The 23,165-nt window shown below is 47.7% G+C and overlaps 1 protein-coding gene across 5 annotated transcripts in view; it reads right to left on the bottom strand.

Annotated features, from left to right (window-relative positions):
* Nucleotides 1-6,552, bottom strand: part of THRAP3 (thyroid hormone receptor associated protein 3) — a 73,006-nt gene extending 66,454 nt beyond the window's left edge. For 2 of the 5 annotated variants that reach the window (XM_024738749.1, XM_024738750.1), the window contains exon 1: nucleotides 6,418-6,542. The gene's annotated coding sequence lies outside the window, so the exon portion shown is untranslated. Of the gene's footprint in view, nucleotides 1-5,797; nucleotides 6,172-6,417 lie in introns of those variants that run through there. The other 3 variants (XM_024738754.1, XM_024738752.1, XM_024738751.1) reach the window with 3 other exon arrangements.
* Nucleotides 6,553-23,165: the final 16,613 nt, after the last annotated feature.

The raw sequence follows: 23,165 nt of genomic DNA, 5'->3' as shown, positions 1-23,165 counted from the left end.
GAGAATGTCCATTTCCCCACACCCTCACCAACAATAACTGTTATATTGTTTTTTTTATCATGATGGAGATCTGAGGGAAAAAACGGTATTTCATTTTTAATTTAATCTGTATCTCTCTTGTTTTCACGTGATTTATTTTGTCAAGTTAACGTAATTTTCAAAAAGGTTAGCCAACTGATCCAGAGCTGTTTATTGAATAATTAAGTCATCCTTCCCTCACAATCTTGAACACCAACTTAATCATGTACTCAGCACTTTCCATATGCTATCAGTTGAGAGCTCTGGGTGTTTCTCACTGTCCTTTCAGATTTAATGCCATATAACTACTTCCCTTTCCCAAGTAGTTCACAAGCAATCCATCTTCCATATATAATAAAATTAATTTGTTGAATCCCTACTATTAACCCTGGCACTGGGCTAACCATCTAGCCATCACAATAACCCTTGTTGGAGGTAGATAAGAGATTTCCATCTCCATCTGAAATTGAACATACACTGAAGGGTTAAGCAACTTGCCCCAAGGTCCCAGTTTAATTAAAAACAACAACAAAAAACTTCTGATAAGAAACGACTTCCATTTCTCATCTCATTCCAAGGTCTCTAGGTACCACAGATCATATAACTCCATGACCATGCCCTATTAAATGAACACTACAGCTGAAAATATTCTGCTAAAAGTGGAACAGAAAATATCCCCTACCAAACCCCGAAGTATAAAATATCAATGCAGCACCTCAGACTGAAATGGGGGTGGGCTATTCAGAGCCTGGCCAGCTTAGCCTCCTTTCCTCATAACGCCTGAAGCACCTCCTCACTCCAGAGTATTTTAAAACCTCCTGTCCCACCTACACTTGGCTAAACTTACCAAAAATTCAAGGAAAACAATCATTACCACAGCCTACCTACAGAGTTACCTCAGTTTTTTTGTTTTTGTTTTTTTTTTGGTACGCGGGCCTCTCGCTGTTGTGGCCTCTCCCATTGCGGAGCACAGGCTCCGGACGCGCAGGCCCAGCGGCCATGGCCCACGGGCCCAGCCGCTCCGCGGCATGTGGGATCTTCCCGGACCGGGGCACGAACCCATGTCCCCTGCATCGCAGGCGGACTCTCAACCACTGCGCCACCAGGGAAGCCCGCATTACCTCAGTTTTACAGAACAGCCTTTAAAGAATGAGTTCTGAATACAAATTTTTATAAATTATTATAACTCATATATAATAGATGTACACATCTTAAAGATACAGTTCAGTGAGTTTTGACAAAATATACTATGTAAACACCACCGAACCCAACAATAGAATACTTTTATCACTCCAGCAAGTACCCTCTTGCCCCTTGCCCCTTGGCAATCTCCTCACCAACCGCCATACAAATTATTTTCAACAGAATCCGAGTAAGCTAGAACTCGATAGTGGGAGCACTTCCAGAGACTGTCACCCAGTCAGCCATCTATTCCCATATTAATTCATCCTTTCTCTCAATATTTACTAAGCCTCTTCTTTTTAACAGAGAATGTCCTAGGTGTGGGGATTCAGCAGTGAATCAAACAAATCCCTGCTTCACTCTCTAAAAAGGTGAAGACACAACAGATGAAAAATAAATAATGTAATATCCCATAGTAATAACACAGGGTTGGGGAGGGGTATTGGTTAATGATCAGAGTACCATTATAGATAAGGTCATCAAGAAAAGCCTCTCTCAGAACACTTTCCAATGTGATACATGCATACAAAGGGACTTCAAAACTGTCAGAGTGAGACTTCCCTGGAGGTGCAGTGCTTAGGACTCCGTGCTTCCACTGCAGGGGGTGCGGGGTTTGATCCCTGGTCTCCCTGGTCGGGAAACTAAGATCCCACATCCTGCATGTTGTGCGGCCAAAAAAAGGCTTTGTAAAGGATAACTTTATTACACCTGAAACAAGGATTTTTTTTACATTAAAAAATTTACCCAATTCTTTTTCTTTATTGGGCAACCCCACTCTGGCGCCTGACCAACTTCCGCAATCTCCTTCATTTTTAAAGTTTTTTCTGATAGCCCATAATCTGGTAGCCAAAGGTTTTAGTCAAGACTCTAGGACACATCCTTTAGACACAATGAGATCATTTTCCGGGAAGCCCTGATACAATGGAGAGTCCTGGAGTGAAGAAATCTCTACAGTAACTTCAGAAAGCAGTCTCACCTCTATGACTCCTCTATCAAGCCTTTCTGTAGGGACTTCCCCGGTGGTCCAGTGGCTAAGACTCAGACTCCATGCTCCCAATGCAGGGGGTCCGGGTTCAATCCCTAGTCAGGGAACTAGATCCCACATGCCTCTACTAAGAGTTCGCATGCCGCAATGAAGATCCTGCACGCCGCAACTAAGACCCAGCGCAGCCAAGTACTTTTTTTTTTAAATCCTTTATGTATCCTGACCTTTTAATTAAAATAAACAAAAATAAAATTGAGTTATGAACCTCTCCAAAACACACACAGGATTTCTGAAAGCAAAGCGATGGACTTCACAAATGCATACATTAAACACACACACACACACACACACACACACTTCTGCCTCAGGACAGGCGCCAAAAGTCTTCTAATTAGACATTCAGCAACTTCTCTTTGCTCGGCCTTCTACCTTCTGACGCACAAGCCACGCTGTGCAGTTACTGCATTCCAGGTGCTGAAAAGCAAATCAGGCAGAACAAAAATGAGGACACCGCACGTGCCAGCTCAAAAGGCGTGGTCGGGGGTCAGATCAATGCCTTTTGCTTTCTAAAAGCCCTTGGGTTTCTTCAATTTGGAAACAAAATAATTCAATGTTTTGGGGCCCCCCCTCCCCACTGCACTGCTCCATCTCCCTCTTCTGAAGTTATCTAAAATTTCCTTTTTTTTTTTTTAAAGAAGAAACAAAGGAAACAAATAAAGCACCAAAGCAGAAAAAATATATTTTAGTGGTGATATAAGGACATGCCCAACTATAAAAGACTGCTGCTGCAAGCAGAAACACAGGTCCATGGCTGCCAGATCTGATTTTTCAAAGCAGCCTGAATCCACATTTTTACATGAAATCTCCCTGTTTTTCAATGTTGACAACTAATTCAAATTTACAACACTGTGTGAGCCAAACAAAACACATCTGCCGACTGGATTTAGTCCATGAGGCTTCAGTCTTCAACATCTGCCATAAAAAGAAAAATACATGGTTCTTCCAGTGGTAGAGCTCTAACTGTGTGGAAAAAAGCACACCCTATGCTTCCAGTAACACACTATCGTCTGAAAGATACACTACAAAATATATAAACATACATATGAAACCCCTGTTAGAAGGAAAGCAAGAAGAAAACAATCTCACTCTTCACACACTAAGGTGCTCCATTTCAACCACTAAAATAGGAACTATAAACAAAACCCAATGGAAGAAAACAGTAGGAATGAATATGGATTTTCGTGAAACTGAGCTCAGTAATGTTCAGCTTCCTCAGTATGTGCATCGGCCCATAACTCCTAGAGAAAAAGAAACTAAAAGGTGACTTTTCTATGGCACAGCATTTAACTTTGATTTAAAACAAACAAAAAACGAGTTCCCTAAAGAAAGGCAACCTTGGGCTTCCTTGGTGGCGCAGTGGTTGAGAATCCACCTGCCAATGCAGGGGACACGGGTTTGAGCCCTGGTCCGGGAAGATCCCACATGCCGTGGAGCAACTAAGCCTGTGTGCCACAACTTATGAGCCTGTGCTCTAGAGCCCATGAGCCACAACTACCGAGCCCGCTTGCCACAACTACTGAAGCCCTTGCACCTAGAGCCCATGCTCCATAACAGAAGGCACTGCAATGAGAAACCCACGCACCGCAACACAAAGTAGCCCCCACTCACCACAACTAGAGAAAGTCTGCACGCAGCAATGAAGACCCAACGCAGCCAAAATAAATAAATAAAATAAATTTTATTTTTTTAAAAAAAAGGCAATCTTTTAGAAAGGGTACCCATGACTCTTAACTCTCCTGGTAAGCCATGGGCAATTACTTTTTTATGGGTTATAAACCTCCACCAAGAGCCCACGTGCAGCAACTAAGACCTGGTGCAGCCAAAAAAAAAAAAAAAAAAAACCTGAATTACAAACTCTATAGAGCACTGGTTCTTAAATTTTAAGACTCTAATGGATGGAAAGTTAATGACCCTTTGAGAAAATGCACTTCCCTCACAAAACTTTTAGAGTTCATGAGCTCCCTGTAGTCCATGGACCGTACTAAGAACGTCTTGCTCTAGAGAATATTGAAACTACCTAATCTCAAAACCCTCTGCTTCTTCCCACCAACGCATCTCCACTCCATCTCTCTACTTCAGGCAACTATCATCTCCAGGCTATAACAGTACAATAGCCTCTTAACTGATAGCCCCACAATCCGTTTTCTACACCCCTGGAAAAAAAGGTTTTAAAATGTATATCTGGGGACTTCCCCGGTGGCGTAGTCGCAGTGGTTAAGAACCCACCTGCCAACGCAGGGGACACGGGTTCAAGCCCTAGTCTGGGAAGATCCCACATGCCGCGGATCAACTAAGCCCGTGCGCCACAACTACTGAGCCTGCGCTCTAGAGCCCGCGAACCACACCTACTGAGCCGGTGTGCCACAACTACTGAAGCCCACATGCCTAGAGCCAGTGCTCCACAACAAGAGAAGCCACTGCAATGAGAAGCCCGCGCACCACAACGAAGAGTAGCCCCCGCTTGCTGCAACTAGAGAAAGCCTGCACGCAGCAACAAAGACCCAAAGCAGCTAAAAATAAAAAATAAATTAATAAAAAAATACCTGTACTAGTTATGCTATTAAACTAATATGCTAAAGAACTACTACTACTGCTGCTGCTATGACTGCTATTAACACCACCACCGCTACAATTGGACTGTACCTAATCTGCACACTCAGAACACCAGTCTCCAAAACCGGACATCTTTCACTAGCGCTAAGAGATGTAAAAAGCAGAGATGGAATTGTATTGAACGTCAAGGCTTTTAGTTAGACAGTTCCTAACAGAAACTTCAATCCACTCTTCTACAAAATACAATCAAGCTTAAATGGCTGCAGAAAAAAACTGCTTTTGATATTGCTAAAGTATGTATACTAATTCACAAAACTAATTTCCCAGTAGAGAACGAACTAAGCCCAGTTTGTTCCACAAGTTCTTCATGGCAGCAGCCCGCTTTGGCTCTTTAACAGGCTTGATACACACATCGGTCTGTCTAGATAACAGGAAAAACTACAAAAAACCGTACTGCCACAAACAAGAAAAGGGAGGGCCATCTGAAAGGGAAAGAAAAAGATGGTGTGATACGTGCCTTTCCACTCTGGGCCTACAACCTATAAATTCTAAAAGTAACCATAATGATACTAGTGCTTAATACCTGGTAGGTAATGAGCTAAGCGGTTTTCAATTTACTTCATTTAACCTTCACAGTTACGCTATAAAATAACCAGTGTTGCTGAACGACCTGGAAGTGAAGCTCCTCGACCTGAAACCAAAAGCTAGCAGAGCCAAAACTTGAACCCAGGCAGCTGGCTCCAGGACCCTTCCGCTACGCTGCCACCAGAAGCTTCATCGGCTCTCTCCCGCCAGGCTCTACCACGCTCTCAGAGGCTTCTCCTTCAATCCAATGAACAACCTCCTCGTAAACACTCAACTACCACTGATGGCTCCAACTGCTGGGCACCAGCACTACTCGCCAGTTTCTGCCGCCATACTCCATCCCTATGACTTAGAAAGGCAAAGAGGGTAACTGATAAAAGTGGCTTGGGTGCTAAGGGAGATGAAGGAAATTACCTTATTCGGGCAGAACACTCGCCAATTACCACTGGAACACAAGTCGGCCTCACCTCCAGCGCAAGAGAAATGAAAGTGGGCGCACCAATGTTCCCGTGGGTGATAAATTTGGACTATGCCTCCTCTGGCCACAAGGCAGAAAAGAACGGAAGAGGTACCAACATTTACTGAGTGTCAACCACATGCGCCCTAGAAGAAGACAGATCCAGGCCAATGGAGATTAGGCTGGGGGGAAGGGCACTCAAGAGTTCCGGGAAAAGGAGAAATCCAAATAATAGGATTCAGGATTCACCCGACTAAGCGGGGGAGATAGAGGAGGTGGAGGCCCCTCCCTGGCAGCTTGCAAGCAAGAAAAAGAAGCATAGGAGGTGCTGCGGAGGAAACGCGGCCCTGAGCGTCGGGAGCTAGGCCGGAGCGAGGGGAAGCCCTGAAGGGCGGGGAGGGGGAGGAGCCGGAGCGAGCAGGGCCCGCTCTGAAGAAGCCGAGGAGCAGGCGAGGGGGAGCGGCTCCGCGCCAGGCCTGCCGGGCACCGTGAGCCAGCGGCCGCGGAGAAAAGATAAAAGAGGAAACGACTGGAGCAGACTGAGCTGCCCTAATTCCCATCAAGGGCCCTCACTCACCTGGGCCCACCTCAGCGACGGCAGCAGCAACCTCGCAACGGCACAACCGGCCCGAACCTGCCCCCCGCCCGACAGCGCGCCCCGCGTCCCAGCTCTCCGACAACGTCTGCTGCGGCGTCGCCCCGCGGCCTCCTGGGAAGTGTAGTCCTAGGTCCCGCCTTCCTGGCAAGCTTGACGGTCTACGGAACAACGTTTCCCACAAGGCAAGGCGAGCGCCGGCCCCGCCGCTTTGCGTCACGCGCCAGGTTGTTGGCAGTCACGTGGGCTGCTCCGTTCCATCCCCTCCCCCCGCCTGGGTGGCCTGGGGAAGAAGGAGGGAGGTGGACGGAAGGGGCGGGGGCGTTGCTGACGCCAAGGCCCCCACCATTTTGGAAGCAGCCTGGAGCAAGGGCCTGAGCCCCACCCACTCAAGGCCTCCCTTCGTAGTCGGAAAGTCTCTGAGCTGGGAATCTGCTAACCTGGCTTTCGGTTTCTGCCCTGCCACTTCTCGCTTCGTGACCTTGAGCAAATCTCCCCTCTCTGAGCCTCAGCTTCCTCCCCTATGAAATGAGACTCTTAATTTCTACCCCATAGAGTTGTTGCGGGACTCCGACAAAGTACGGCACACAAAAGCATCTACTACCCTGAAAGCGCGACTCAAAATGAATTTGTTTTTATTGTGACAGTGTGCTCCTATGGAGACCCAGAAGCCCGGGTGGGCAAAGCTCTCCACTCTCATCTCCCGCCACCGCTGCCCCCCACTTCCAACGACAATGGGAGCACACAAAGAGGTTTTAAAAAGTGTGGTCCTGTAAAGCTTACTAAAGTGGATGCCCTCACCTATAGAATGAGAAATTTCCCGGAAGGTATAGCCTTGGAATCTGCCTTATAAACAGACTTTTCCAGTGATTCTTAACGCACATAGAAGTTTGACAACCACGGCATCTATCAGGTTTTTTGCACAGGCTGGTTTGCGCTAGAATTCCTACCCTACTGAACGCCAACCTTTAAGACTGAGCTCCACTGTCACCTCTTCTGTGAAGCCTTCCAAGTTTACGAGCTCCTTCTCATCTCTGTCCTCCCACAGTACCTTTCCATCTTATAATTAAAAAGGACTGTGTTTGTCTTCTCCACCAGACTGTGAGCTCTTTAGAACAAGGATCAGTTTTGATGGATTTCTGCATCTCCAGGGCAATGTAAACAAAGTAAAAGTGAAAAAAATATTGAATCTATTCTTCCTGCGAGAAAAACTCACTAGGCTCAACTCAAATTTCACATGGTGCCACATCAGCTCTCACCCTTACTGGCCTCAGCAGCATTCCTTCCACACTGTCTTCTTTCTTTGAGCATTTCCTGTAGGCTGCATGCTGTGTAGTGCTTCTTGAAAGGTTCTGTTTCAATTTCATTTTCAATTCGCAGATTTTCTGAGTGTCTACTATAGGCTATGCCTAGTGCAAGATACTAGGAACACGGTGGTAAACTAGGTAGATACAAAAATACATAGTCATTACTCTTTATTTCCAAAACACCTCTGTGTTCGATCTCTTACTTTTCTCCTACCCTCTGCCCCTTCCCTAGCCCATAAACTTACCCCATATTTCCAGCCTCCTCTCTCTTCTCGTTCAACCTCTCTCCCTGAGTGACCTCTCTCCTTAAGTGATTGGCACACGCAGGTAGCTTTTACAGCTCTTCTGTGAATTTTACTCCCTTATCTATGTCTTAGCATCAACTCAGTTCCAGATGTTTGTCACCATACCCTGATTTCCCACTGGTATCTCAAAGTGAACCTGCGGAAAACTGAACTCTTTTCTCCAATAAGTATTACCTAGTTAATTGTGCATACGTCTGTGTTCTCCACTAAGCTTGGAGTGCCTCTCAAGGAAAATAACACCTTATCACTCCATTCATTTATGGAGCACCTACTATGGTCCAGGCCCTGTGTTAGAAGCTCAGGAGGAAAATGGTAAACAAAATAAATGTGATCCCTGTCTTCACAGAGCTTAATTCTAACTGGAGAGACAACATTAAGGAGTCTATCACATGCATAATTAATTACTACTGTGATAAGGGCAACACAGGAGGTTATATGAGACATATATATATAAAACAACACAGAATAAGGGTTGGCAAACTGTGGCCTACGGGCCAATTCTAGCCCGCCTCCAGTTTCTTTATGGCCAGAAGCTAGGAACTGTTTTTCCTTTTTTCTATTTTTTTTTCTTTTTTTTGCTGTACGCAGGCCTCTCACTGCTGTGGCCTCTCCCGTTGTGGAGAACAGGTTCCGGACGTGCAGGCTCAGCGGCCATGGCTCACCGGCCCAGCCACCCTGCGGCATGTGGGATCTTCCCGGACCGGGGCACGAACCCATGTCCCCTGCATCGGCAGGCGGACTCTCAACCACTGCGCCACCAGGGAAGCCCTGTTTTTTCATTTTTAAATGGTTGAAAAAATGAAAAGAATACTAATATTTCATGACACATGAGAAGTATATATGAAATTCAAAATTCAGCATCCATAAATTTGTTTATGTATTTTCGATGACTGCTATGACCCTGATAAATTGAATAGTTGCGATGCTCTGTGACCTGCAAAACCTGAAGTATTTATTATGTGCCCCTTATAGAAAACGTTTGCTGATTCTTGACAGAGAATCCCGAGGTCCTGACCTAGACTTGAAGGTCAGAGGAGGCTTCCCTGAGGAACTGATTGATAAACTTACAGTTAACTAGGCTGAGAATTGGGGAAAAGCATTCATTCCAGACAGAAGAAACAACACACGGGAAAGCCCTGTGGCCTGAAGGAATTTGGCACATCCTAAATATTGTTAGGCCTACTATTGACTCTGGAGTATAACAGGAACTAAAGCACAGTGAGCTTAGTGAGGCCAGATCCTGCTGGGTTGGGTAGCCCAGGTTGAGGATATTGGATTTTACTCTCAGAGCAACGGGAAGCCATTGAAAGGTGTATAAGCAGGGGAGGGATTCAGATTTCCTTTTTTAAAGGATTAAATAGGAGGACTTCCCTGGCGATCCAGTGGTTAAGACTCCGTGCTTCCACTGCAGGGGGCACGGGTTCAATCCCTGGTCAGGGAACTACAATACTGCATGCTGCACAGCATGGCCAAAAACAAAAAAAATGGATTAAATAAATTTCCTAAATGATTAAATGAAATTCCTATTTTAAAGGATTATTCAGTGTGAGAATGGATTAGAGCAAACTAGAATGAAAGTGGGAGACCAATTTAGGAGGTATATAACAATAAATAGTTCAAATGAGAAGACACAGTGGTTTGATCTAGTGTGTTTTCAGTGGGGATGAAAAAAAGTAAGCAGATTCAAAAGATACTTAGGGGGACTTCCCTGGTGGTGCAGTGGTTAAGAATCCACCTGGCAATGCAGGGGACATGGATTCGAGCCCTGGTCCGGGCGGATCCCACACGCCGCAGAGCAACTATGCCCGTGCACCACAACTACTGAGCCTGTGCTCTAGAGCCCGCGAGCCACAACCAATGCAGCCCCTGCACCACAACAAGAGAAGCCACCGCAATGAGAAGCCCACACACTGCAACAAAGAGTAGCCCCCGCTTGCCCCACCTAGAGAAAGCCAGCACGCAGCAACAAAGAACCAAAAAACACAGCCAAAAAAAAATATTTTTTTTTTAAAAGAAAGATACTTAGGAGATCAAATCTACTGGTCTTGGTGATTGGATGAAAGAGGGAGAGAAGGAGTCAAGGTTGACCCCTAGGTTTCTGGCATGAGCAGCTGTGTGGATGGATGTGCTATTACTGCCTCCCTACCCCACTCTTCTTGTACAAGTCTCCCCACACTCATCACGATGTATTGAAATCATCCGTTACATGCCTGTGTCTCCCACAGACAGCCATCTCCTGGAAGGCAACAATGAGCGTGTTCTTTGTCTTCCTAGGGCCTGGCAGTGAGCTAGGCATAGAGTTGGCAGCAATAAACGTGTATGAACTTTTTCTTCAGTTCTTACTTCTGTTTCTTACAGGAGCTCTCTATCCTTCTGACTGCTCAGGTTCGAAATCTCAGAGGAATCCTGGCTTCCTCTTTCTATCTCATCTACCATACGGCATCAGTCACAAAGTCCCATGTATTCTGTCCCCAGAACATCTGGTGAATCTCCTAGTACCCTGTTTCAGGCCTTCACATGTCTTAACACGTGCAAAGTGATTAGAACAGGGCCTGGGCCAGAGTCAAGGGTATATAAGTGTTGGCTATGATTAAGGACTCTTCCTCAGTCTCCCTGCCTCCTGCTTCTTTCCATTCAGGCCATCTTTCAGAAGGTAGTCCGAGTGCTATCTCTCAAGTACAACTCTGATCTGAAGCCCTGGCTCCAGTGCTCTCAAGACAAAATCCTAAATCCTCAGTGTGGCCGACAAGGTCCCATGTGGCCTAACCTCTGATTATCTTCCCAGCTTTACCTTCACCTTCAAAGGCATTCCATTGCCACTGGGATGAAGGGCAAGCTCAAGGCCTTCCAGCATCTAGACTCAATGTCCTCACCAGCCTCAGCTCTTTCATACGCAATGCTCCAGTTGTGTGTACTTGTCTTGACCATACTCTGGGTTTCCTGCCTCCTCATGCCAGCTCATGCCCTTCCTCCCCAGTGGCCCCATCTATCAAAGGCTTATCTTGTCAGTTCAGGGTCCCCCTCCATCAGGAGTACCCCAACATCTACTCTGTATTTGTCAGGTCCTACCTTATATTGTGGTTTCTGCACATCTCATTCCTCCACCACCTGGGAGCCAATGGATCGTCCATCTGTTGCTGTGTCTGCTCAGCATCTTTCCAATCCTCCTCCTCTGGTAACAGCACTCTGATAATCCTTTGAGATGACTCCATTCCCCCACTCTGGCTGATGAGCACATTTCATTCCTTTGGCCACAGTTATTGGTAGGCGGCTCAAACCAGGCTAGCAGAGAGAGTGAACATCAGCCTGAGACCTATGCTGGAATACTGAGAAAAGAGCCCTCTCTTTCTTCTAGGGTTGCTAAACTAGAAGAGTAGCAACCTGGACTTTGTTTTTATTTTTTTTTGGCTGTGTTGGGTCTTCACTGCTGCACACAGGCTTTCTCTAGTTGCAGAGAACGAGGGCTACTCTTCGTTGCGGTGCGCAGACTTCTCGTTGCTGTGGCTTCTCTTGTTGTTGAGCACGGGCTCTAGGCGCACGGGCTTCAGTAGTTGTGGCACGCGGGCTCAGTAGTTGTGGCTCGCGGGCTCTAGAGCGCAGGCTCAGTAGTTGTGGCACATGGGCTTAGTTGCTCCGCGGCATGTGGGATCTTCCCGGACCAGGGATCGAACCTGTGTCCCCTGCACTGGCAGGCAGATTCTTAACCACTGCACCACCAGGGAAGTCACCAACCTGGACTTGTTAATGGTCATCTTTGCCATTATTTGGAGAGAGCCTTCTTGAGAATAAAGCAAACAGAGTTGGAGAGCAGAGCCATGAGTTGAGAAAGACAAATTCTCAGCTATACCAATTTGAGCCCTTGGATTCGGCCATGCCTGAAATTAGTAGCACCTTGACTTTTCCACGCATGAGCCAATAAATGCGTTCATTTGAAATGAGTATCTGTCACTTCTGTGCTGGAGTCATGAGTAGCAGACTGAAGCTGCTGGGGCTATCTGTTGTGTACAAGAGACTTTCAGAGAAGGAAGTTGGGAGGGGAAATCAGAAGAGACTGGGACTAGCACCAGTGTGTGACCGTCTAAGCTTGAAGGTCCACCTGTGGAAAAGAGGAGCAGTTACCCTTGCTGTTGCTCAGACCAACAGAAGTGCCTTCACCTCCATCTCTGCTTTGCAGGAGAACCAAACCAAACATTCTGGTCAAGGTAACAGTTGCTTGTTTTGCTGATGACCATTGGGAAGAGGAGGCTTTTAATGGCTGAACTTAAGCAGGAGGTGGTTACTCCTTAGCCAGTTGCCTAGCATCTACCATTAGAGAATACTCTAGTCCAGGGGTTCCTAAGCTTGTCTGCACATTGGAGTCATCTTGGGATATTTTAAAAATTCTGACACCCAGACCACATCCCAGACCAAGTAAATCACAATCTCTGGGGGTGGGACACAGGCATGGCTATTTTTTTTTTTGCCATGCGGGTTCTTAGTTCCCCGACCGGGGATCGAACCCATGCCGCCTGCAGTCCTGCAGTGGAAGCGCGGAGTCCTAACCACTGAAATGCCAGCGAATTCCCGCTATTTTTGAAGTTTCCAACATCAGACACGTTTGGGAACCACTGCCAAAGGTCCCATCTTCCTGTTCCCAAGGCTTACACTTCTATAAAGCAGAGCTTCTCCACCAAGTTGACATTAGATCACCTGGGGACTTTTTTTTTTTTTAATATTTATTTATTTATTTATTATTTTTGGCTGCACTGGGTCTTAGTTGCGGCATGCAGAATCTTTAGTTACGGCATGCAGACTTCTTAGTTGTGTCGGCAGGCGGACTCTCAACCACTGCGCCACCAGGGAAGTCCCTGGGATTTTTTTTTAATATCCATGTCTGGGCCTCACCTTCAGAAATTCTGATTCAGTTGGTTTGGGATGAGACCCCAATACTGGCTGCTATAGACTGAATATTTGTGCCCATCCCAAATTCATGTTGAAACCTAACCCCCAAAGTGCTGGTATCTAGCAGTGGAATCTCTGGGAGTGATTAAGTCATAAAGGTGGAGCCCTCATGAATGGGATTAGTGCCCTTATAAAAGAGACCCCAGGGGAATTCCCTGGTGGTCCAGTGGTTAGGAGTCCACACTTCCACGGCAGGGGACATGGGTTCGATCCCTGGTTGGGGAACTAAGATCCCGCAAGCTGTGCAGTGCAGCCAAAAAATAAAAAAATAAAGAACCACTGTAGTTATAAAGAAAAAAAAGAGAGAGAGAGAGAGAGACCCCAGAGAATCCCTACCCCCCACCCGCACTCCCATTCCCTTTCTCATTCGCTTGCTCTTCCCCTAAGGCAAAAGAACGTTTTGTGGGAAGGATGAGGCTGAGAGAAGCTTCAACAAGCAAATAAATAGGGAGGGTGGGAGGGAGGGAGATGCAAGAGGGAAGAGATATGGGAGCATATGTATATGTATAGCTGATTCACTTTGTTATAAAGCAGAAGCTAACACACCATTGTAAAGCAATTATACTCCAATAAAGATGTTAAAAAAAAAAAAAAACAACAAGCAAATAAGACTCTGGCTCCCCTCCCTTTTCAGATCCTCCTCCTCCTGCCTTCCAGGTGGTGAACACATGGCCAAGGCGCCATCAGATTTCTAGAGGCAAGTCTGGAGATCTACCTCTCTGATCCCACTCTCAGGGTTGGCCCAAGGATTGGGTAGGTTTGTCTGTCCTGCCCAGACTGTCCCTTAGGTGGGTCTTGCCAAGGCCTAGACATGGGAGGGGAAAGTTTTTGAGTTTAGGTCCAAATATAAGCAATTAGCAATAAAACTGATTTGGCTCTCCACCCTACGGCCTTGACTGACTGGTCTGAACTCAGGGTTTGGGGCGGGGTGGTGTATGTAAGTATCACTCTCACACCCCAGCACTAGCATTTGTACCAGCTTCCATTCATTGGTTTTCTCACTGAACTGGACTGCACTGTGTCCTGTGTCTTCTGTATATTCCCCAAGCACAGAGACTGCCACAGAAGTTCTCAATATATATAAATTGACTCAGGTCTTGGTAATTCCCTGGCAGTCCAGCAGTTAAGACTCCACGTTTCCACTGCAGGGGGGCACGGGTTCCATCCCTGGTCAGGGAACTAAGATCCCGAAGGGTGCACGGCAGGGCCAAAAAGTAAAAAAAAAAAAAAAAAATTGAGTCAGGTCTTCTCTGAATTCCTACCCCATTTAGGAGCTAGGAAGGGATACAAAATATAAATATGGGACATAGTATGATCCCTGCTCTAGGGGTCTCCAGTGACCAACAGCCTCAGAGGGGCAGGGAAGACTTCCCAAAGAGGAGGCATTCAGCTGATTCCTGAAAGATGGAGGGGTGTCACAGGAAAAGTGGGAAGGTGCGGAGGTATGAAAGGTTCATCTAAGGGAATATTGTGCTCCCTCAAGGGCACTTGGAAGGGCTGTTCTCGATGATGGCCCATCCCCATCCCCCCATCCCCACGAACAGCTTCACCACGGTTCTCCTCAATCCACTCATGTGGGCTGATCAAGAGAGTGAGACAGACACGTAGAGAAGGAACCAGTACCAGACACAGGAGGAAAAGAGACTCCTAGAATAGGGCCTGGGGGCCAGCAGCGTGTGACACCAGCCACCAGTTGCTGCTTTTTTTTTTTTTTTAACTGTATAATATATTTTTTATTATACATAATTTCTAGTTCAACAATCATTCTATCAAACATCTAAAATGCATCCTTTGGTTTATGCATTTTACAATCCACTTAGAGAAAAAAAAAAGGAAACATCTTTTTCAGTTGACTCATCTGTAAAATTGGAGAGGAGTTGCTGCTCTTTTCCCACCTTGGCTCTGAGCAACTTCCTTTTGCAGATGGGGCATCCCCTTTGGGGATGGCAGGAAATATAACATCACTGACCCTTCCTGGATTCTGATTTGATAGAGCCGGGTACCGGTAAAGCCGGTTATTCCCAGGGAAGTCGGCGTCAGGCCTCAGTGGATCACCACAGGCCTGGCTCCTGACTGGGATTCAGGCCTTAGAAGCTTCCTCCCCAGCCCCCTCTTGCATCAGAAGCAGAAGCCTAAACCTCAGTGATCTATCTCCCCCGAGCTACTTCAGAAGAGGGGACTTATTCCTCCCTGGCACGTTTTATTTATAAGACCTGCTTTCTTGAAACAGCTGCTGTTTTATCTTTTGTCTAACTCAGTGGTTCTCAGCTGGCGTGGATTTTGTCCCCACGGTGAACATTTGGCAATGACTGGACACGCTTTTGGTTGTCACAACCTGGGGGCGGGGCTGGGGGTGGGGCATGGTACTACTGACATATGGTGAGTAGAGGCCAGGGATGCTGCTAAACATCCTACAGTGCACAGGACAGCCCCTGACAACAAAGAATTATCCTGCCCAAAATATCAATAGTGCTGAGGCTGAGAAACTCTTCATCTTGCTAGGGAGAAAAAAGTTTAGTAACACTAGCTTTAAAATATCCCCGTGGTCTGGTCAGCAATAACTAACACAAGACTGTCGTCTTGCAATTCAACCATAGATTCGTGCTTGCTCTCCTTTCCCTGGGTCCTGTATGGGGAGGGGTGGAGGTTGTGGTATGGGGGATGCTGCAGAAGTAGATGAGGGTCAGGTGGGGATGAGAGATGGGGGTCACACAGGGCAAAGAACACAGGCTTTAGAGTCAGATCTGAGTTCAAATTCCAGCCTATTTACTAACTGTATTTGTTTCCTCAACTGTAAAATGAAGATGATAATTACAGAATGGTTATGAGATTTTAAATGATTTAGCAGTAGCCCATATAAAGTTGGGATCTTTAGTTGCAGCATGTGGGAACTTTAGTTGCGGCACGTGGGATCTAGTTCCCTGACCAGGAATCAAACCCCAGGCCCCCTGCATTGGGAGCACAGAGCCTTAGCTGCTGGACCACCAGGGAAGTCGCTTGACTACTTCTTTTTTTTTTTTTTTTTTTAATTTTTTTTTGGACTACTTCTTTAACTGTGTGCCTTTAGGCAAGTGACTTTCCCTCTCTGGGCCTCGGGTTTTCTCCTCTGTAAAACAGGACAACTCCTACCTTACAAGGTCCAGGCACTCAGCTATTGTTATGACTTAATCCTGAGGTAGTCACAAGCCATCAGAGGAAGCCTGTGAGCCAGGGGGAGGCATATCAGCTCTGAGTGGTCGCTGGGGCAGCCTGGAGGTGAAATTACTTACCCTCACAGTGTCTGAATTTAGTTCCCTCCAGGCAGGTCCAGAAGTCTCAAGTCTAGCTGTAATCTCTCCTTGCGTGGCCTATACTCTCCCTTTTGTTTAGTTCAGTGCCTCAGCGGGTTGTTGCCACCACAGTAGTCTCACTATGCAGCAGAGAAATACCTTGAGGTTGTAATTTGCATTTTGGTCTCCTTGCTGTGGGTGAGTTTCCTCCTTTTTGCCTGGGGGTGGGGACTGAGGCTGTCAAAGGTTGCCAGGCATCAAAAGACATCCCCCAGGCAGGGCTTTTGTTTACTAAGGCCCCTGCTCTAGGAGACTGGAAGCTGGGTTATTCCAGACTACAGGGCTCCAGGCTGGGGAGGGGAGGAAGTGGCCCCGTCCAAAAAGGTTTGAAGGTTTTCCCAAGCCTGAGAAAGTGAACAGGGGTCTGCGTGTCTTGGCTGTGGCTGTTGTCTTTCCTTGAGTAATAGGGACTTTGCACCGCTCCCACTCTGATCTCCCAGGACCTCTGATGGGCCTGCAGAGCTTCTGTGTGCTGGGGACGGGATGGGTGTGTGAGTACGTGTGAGTACTAAGAATGCTGGCTTGGGAGTCACAGCAAAAGACCACTGTGGCTAAGCCAAGCAGGTCCACAAGGATAAATCAAAGTTGATTGAAGATTAAACAGTCCTGCCCTGAATATTCTAGATGGGATAAACACAGGAATTAAACACAGTGCTTTAGAGGGGTGAGGGCATTATAAAAAATCAAATTATGTAAACTTACAATTAAATAAAGTATATTCAAAGGTGATAACACTCAAAGTGTGTCAGTTCCTAATTATTTTCCTGCACTTTGCTATTACACATGCTCTTGAGGTTATTCATGTCTACATGGTGGAAGCGCTACATAACGGTGCACTGCTGCTGGCCTCTTCCCAGCAGCACCTTCAGTGACATCAGGTTGGCAGCTTGAAGTTGGCGGTGGTGGGAGTATTTACACCACGGAAATTGGCAAATGCTACAGATCTTTCCCTAACACACCCCTCCCCCTTTCCCTCAAGCCATTTGTAAACATTTTACCAGCACAACACTGGGTAGAGGATTCCCAAAACATGACAGTGATTGAATTTCCCGCCAGCTTGGCTGGCAGGGGGTTTGGAGCAGATAATGTGATTTAGAGAAATAAATAAATATGACATGTCTTACATCTGAGTATTGTGGGTAAAATGAATACTTGCTACAAATACCTCGTCCAGACATACTTGGGGACTCATCTCTCCCTCCTCCCTTAGAGACAAGAGTGTATACCTACTCACAAAACACCTCCAGAGCACCCCAGAACACCCTGTGGTGGCTTCTGGATGGAATAAGACCCGAAAAGCCACGAAGACAGGTACTTTGTTCACAGCTGCTTCAGCAGATCTTCAGACCCCTTCTCAGTCTCAGCAGCTCTCCCAGTTTCCCTGGCTTCAGAGTCAGGGCAGTTGAAGCCATGTGGGGAGCAAAGGGGGCTCTGGATGGGAGAACCAGAACGAGCCAGAAACCAGGAATTGGCTCTCAAGCACATGGATCTACTTGGGAGCAGGGAAGATTGTCAGGGGCAATTCCTCCCCAGGGAACATTTGGCAATGTCCAGAGACATTTTTTGGTTGTCATATTTCAGGGGAAGGGTGCTACTGGCATCTGGTGGGCAGAGTCCAGGATGCTGTTAAACACCCTACAATACACAGGACAGCCACCCCTCAACCCCACATCGTGTAATTCCCTGCCCCAAACATCAATAGTGCTGAGGATGAGAAACTAGGGTAGGAGACACAGTGGGGAGACACTCAGGGCAGGGTCTAGGAAGAGATAAAGGAAAGGTCTGCTGGCTGGGTAGCTACTCATCCCTCCCTCCCCTACAAAACCCACTTCTGTGGGTGGCCATTCAGTCTCTTATTTTGTGTCCTGTCCTGTTTCTCTAGTCTCTCTCTGGTGATGTCCCTGTTTATCTCAGTTTATCTCTTGGTCTCTTTTTCTCACTCTCAGCCGTGCCATCTGCTCTGGCTGGATCCTTGTGTTCTGAGACGTGAGACAAGCTTTTGGCATTCATACTCCCTCGGCCACACTCATCACTCCAGCTGCCTTGGCCTGGGAGCTGGGCCAGGAGCTTAGCAAATGGGAGGGTATAAAGACAGGGGGCTAAATGGTCCCACACCTCCCACCACCCATCTTGCCTTTGCCCCGAGGGTCCTACCTGTCTGTCTCCCTGAGACCTGGAGCTCCAACCTGCTGTCACCCCCTCCCCCCCAGGCCTGGTACCTGAGTCAGCCTGTCCAAGTGGCCTTGCTCAACCCACAGATCCCTTCCTCCCCACCCCCAGCTCCTTAAATTTCTCCTCTAGCTCAGTCCAGCAGCTGTTACAAAACAACTGGAGTTAGGCAGCTCCTCCTGCCCCGGGGCAGTAAGTGACACCAGGCTCATGACTGCCCCTGAGCCCAATAACTTCTGCCAAGTAACCAGGCACTTGTAGCCTCTGCCCTGGTCCTGGTTTCCGGGACCCAGAGCCCAGAGCTCAGAGCCATGACGTGGTGCCCGGTGCTTGGAACCCAGTACTCAGCATCCAGGTTCAATTACCAGTGCCCATCACCAGGACCCAGGGCCTGGTGCCAGGGCTACCCACCCTGCTCCTCCCACTCACCACCCCTGGCAGACCCTGGCGGCTTAGGCTTCTGTGTGCAGGTGGGCACTGTGTGAGGACAAGGGCACTGCAGAAAAGTCTAGTGGCAATTTTTAAAATAAATTGGAGTGACTTTTAAAGTAAGAATTATTCAAATCAAGATTTAAAATAAACGTCTTCCCTCGTGGCACAAGTGGTTGAGAATCTGCCTGCCAATGCAGGGGACACGGGTTCAAGCCCTCGTCTGGGAAGATCCCACATACCGCGGAGCAACTAAGCCCGCGTGCCACAACTACTGAGCCCACGCGCAGCAACTACTGAAGCCTACATGCCTAGAGCCCATACTCTGCGAAGCCACCTCAATGAGAAACCCGGTGCGCCACAACGAAGAGTAGCCCCCGCTCTCCGCAACTAGAGAAAGTCCACACGCAGCAAGGAAGACCCAACGCAGCCAAAAATAAAAAAAAAAATTCTAAAAAAGATTTAAAATAAAAATCGGGGAAAGGGAACTTCCCTGGTCCAGTCGGTAAGACTCAACGCTCCCAATGCAGGGGGCCCAGGTTCGATCCCTGGTCAGGGAACTAGATACTGCATGCTGCAACTAAAGACTCAGAGCAGCCAATTAAATAAATACTAAAAAAAAAAATTGGGGAAAGGCCCAGCAGTATGGGCAGAGGGAAGAGAAAAGCTGGGGTATAGGGTTGCTGAATAAAATAGAGGCTGTTCAGTTAAATTTGAATTCAGGTAACAACAAAGACTTTTTTTTTTTTTTGGCCATACCACCAGGCTTGCAGGATCTTAGATCCCCAACCAGGGATTGATCCCAGGCCCTCAGCAGTGAAAGCGCAGAGTCCTAACCACTGGACCAACAAGTAATTCCCAACAAAGACTTTTTTTAAAATGAATTAATTTATTTTTGGCTGTGTTGGATCTTCGTTGCTGCGAGTGGGCTTTTTCTAGTTGCAGCGAGTGGGGGCTACTCTTCGTCGAGACACACAGGCTTCTCATTGCGGTGGCTTCTCTTGCTGCGGAGCATGGGCTCTAGCTGTGTGGGCTTCAGTAGTTGTGACTTCCCGGACTGGGGCACGAACCCGCGTCCCCTGCATTGGCAGGCGGACTCCCAACCACTGCGCCACCACGGAAGCCCTAAAATGATTTTTTGACCAAGTGATATAGTCACATGCTTTAAAATTCCATAGGGACAAAAGAACATGCAATGAAATGTCTCTTCTGCCCTGCCTCTCAGCCACCCAGTTCCCTTCCCCACTTTCCCTGTGTGTCCTTCCAGAGACATCTTACTGCCACAGCCTCCTGTCTTCCTGCCTGCAGTCTGGCCCACCTGCCTCCATACTGTGGCCAGCTGGTGTTTCACCTCCAATCACGTTACTTCTGACTTAAAACCCTGCTGTGGTTTTCCATGCCATGGGATAAAGAACAAAATTCCCAGCTAATCAGGATACAAGGCGTTCGGTGCCTGATTCATGCCCATCTTCCTGGACGCTTGGCATCATCCCGGCCGGTCTGACACGCCACCACAGAAACCCAACCTGCCAAGCAGTCTCCCTCACTCTCCCACCTGTCCTGGCGTCCACGCTCTCGCTCGTGTTTCTCTGTCAGAAATGTCCCTGCTCCTGTGACTCAGGTTCTAGCAGAGGAGCAGTTAATAGACAAATCATTGAAATAAAGCATTTGTTGTGCTAGGGTAGGTCCAGAGCTCTGGGGTCAAAGAAGGCCTCCTGGAGGAAGAGCTATTTAATTGAACAGTCATCAGCCCACTAAGGGTGGGAGACGGGCAGGCAGGGAAGAGTGTCCCAGGGCCAGGAAACGGTTCATCGGGAGGAGTCACAAATCCAGGGTTGGGGGAACACAGAGAAGAGAGGAAGGGTGTGGGAGCTGCAGGGTTAGCAGCTCTCAGGAAGCCACTCTACAGGGTTTGCCTTTTATCCTAAAGGCCTGAGGGGATTTACGCAGGGGAGTGTGTGGGCACATCTGTGGCTGTTCTGAAGAGACTGGATTGGAGGACAGGACCTTGTTGCCGTTTCTAGGATGGCAGAAATGACAGCAGCCTGGGCCAGCGAGAGGGCACTAGGGACGGAGTAGGAGATATCACAGAGGTGAGGCGGCAGGAGGAGTGACTTCCCAGGGATCTTGCTTGAGAGGCTGGTGGATCCTGTGATGCTCTCTGGTGATATTTCTAAGTCCAGATTTGGACTTGAATTGGTGGTGCCTGCATGATGTCCAAGCCAAGACGTCCAGCAGACACATATGTATGTTATCAACCTCGGGAAGAAGGTCTGGATTGGAGATTCTTTTTTTTTTTTAATTTAATTTTAATAGTGTGCCCTCTTTTTTTAAAAATATATATATATATATATTTATTTATTTATTTTTGGCTGCATTTGTCTTTGTTGCTGCATGCGGGCTTCTCACTGTGGTGGCTTCTCTTGTGGTGGAGCACGGGCTCTAGGTGTGCAGGCTTCAGTAGTTGTGGCTTGCAGGGTCTAGAGCACAAGCTCAGTAGCTGTGGCACACAGGCTTAATTTGCTCTGTGGCATGTGGGATCTTCCCGGACCAGGGATCGAACTCATGTCCCCTGCATTGGCAGGCGGATTCTTAACCACTGCGCCACCAGGGAAGTCCCTGTGCCTTCACTCTTGCCATTTTACGATGAGGGGGAAAAGTTCAATAATGTAACCAAGGTTACAAAACTACTAAATGACAGAGCTGGGTTCAAACCCCAGAAGTCCAGCTCCAGGATCCACGCTCCTAACCGTATCATACAGCCTCTCACCTAGACAGTAGTTTAAGCCCCAAAAGCAGATGAGATCAACTTCAGAATTGTGAGAAGGGCAGACTGTCAGCCCTGAGGAATACAAGCACTTAAAACCCAGGGTTTGAATCCTGCTCTTAAGATAAGTTTTCTCTGAAATGCTAGTGTTTTAATTTAAAAAAATTAGTTGCCGGGGGACTGGCCTGGGTGGAGGAGGGAATGGAGCATTAGTGTTTTGGTTGTGTGTGTGTGTGTGTGTGTGTGTGTGTGTGTGTGTGTGTGTGTGTTTTGGCCGTGCCGTGCGGCTTGTGGAATCTTAGTTCCCCAACCAGGGATTGAACCCCAGCCCTCAGCACTGAAAGCTCGGAGTCAACCACTGGACCGCCAGGGAAGTCCAGGAGAAGCATTTTTTAACTGATGTTGTTTAAAATTGCCAATGGGTGGTGATGGTAAAAAGCAGGCCAATTTTTAGTTTTTTTATTATGATTCTTTAATTCTCTACCTTTATTGCCCACACCTGGGGCACACCCAAACCATCATTCTACCCTTGTTGGCCATTGCCAGCAATGCTGGGATCCAAATCCACCTGGCAACAGTGGACCAGAGCTGAGTGCTAGGGGCTGTCCTTTCGAGGCATAATGTTCTCAGTTCTTAGCCCTTAATTTAAAGGAGCTTCTCGGAAGTTATCTCCTACGGGCAGCCGCCCCTGAGATCTGGATCAAATATTTCTCCTTTATATTCCCATCACATCCTGTGCCTGGTTCTGTCACTGACCTCTTAGGTTGCATTCAATGCCTCCTTCTGCATCTAGACTGAGCACCCTGAAAATACGGACCTGGCCCCATGTATCACAATGCTCTGGCTACATCGAGGTATGTCTAACGAGGCTGTCCCGAAGTGGAGTGGTTTGGGGAAGGGGCTGGTAGTACACAGGAGGTGTTGTTGACAGCCCCAGGAGGTCAAGGCCCCTCCAGTTAGGGAGGGGGTCTTGCAACTAACAAGACTCTTTTATTCTATGTGTTAGCTCAAGGAGTGCCTCACCCAGATCACTAGCCCTAATTTGCAGGCGAGGAAATCGAAGCTCACAGAGGTCACGAGAATAGTCCACAGTTATAGAGTGAGTCACTGGCCAGGACTGGACACTCACTTCCTGACCTTTCTGCCAGGACCCTGGCCACAGCCCTGCCTCTGGTCCCGGCAGCTCCAGCCTCACCTAGCTCGCCAATATGCTCATGTAACCACGAGGGGGAGCCAGATGCCCGTTCATGGAGTAGCCGGGCCTAGGCTGAGGGGTGGAATGACCGCTCCTTTGACAGAGGCCCATCCGGACTGACGCCCATGAAGCTGGTAAAGAAAGTAGCAGGAGAATTGGGCGGTTATAAGAGAGCCGACGCTCAGGAGCGGTGGCGGCTGGGATGAAGGGAGGAGGAGGGAAGGGCATTTGTTGCCTCCTCTGGCCCTGCTTGGTCTGGCCCTGCTGGGAAAGGGACAGAACTGGAGA

The sequence above is a fragment of the Neophocaena asiaeorientalis genome, unplaced genomic scaffold, assembly GCF_003031525.2.
Source record: "Neophocaena asiaeorientalis asiaeorientalis breed wild unplaced genomic scaffold, Neophocaena_asiaeorientalis_V1.1 scaffold106, whole genome shotgun sequence".
In the NCBI taxonomy this organism is placed as follows: Eukaryota; Metazoa; Chordata; class Mammalia; order Artiodactyla; family Phocoenidae; genus Neophocaena; species Neophocaena asiaeorientalis.
This window is presented reverse-complemented; position numbering and strand designations above follow the sequence as displayed.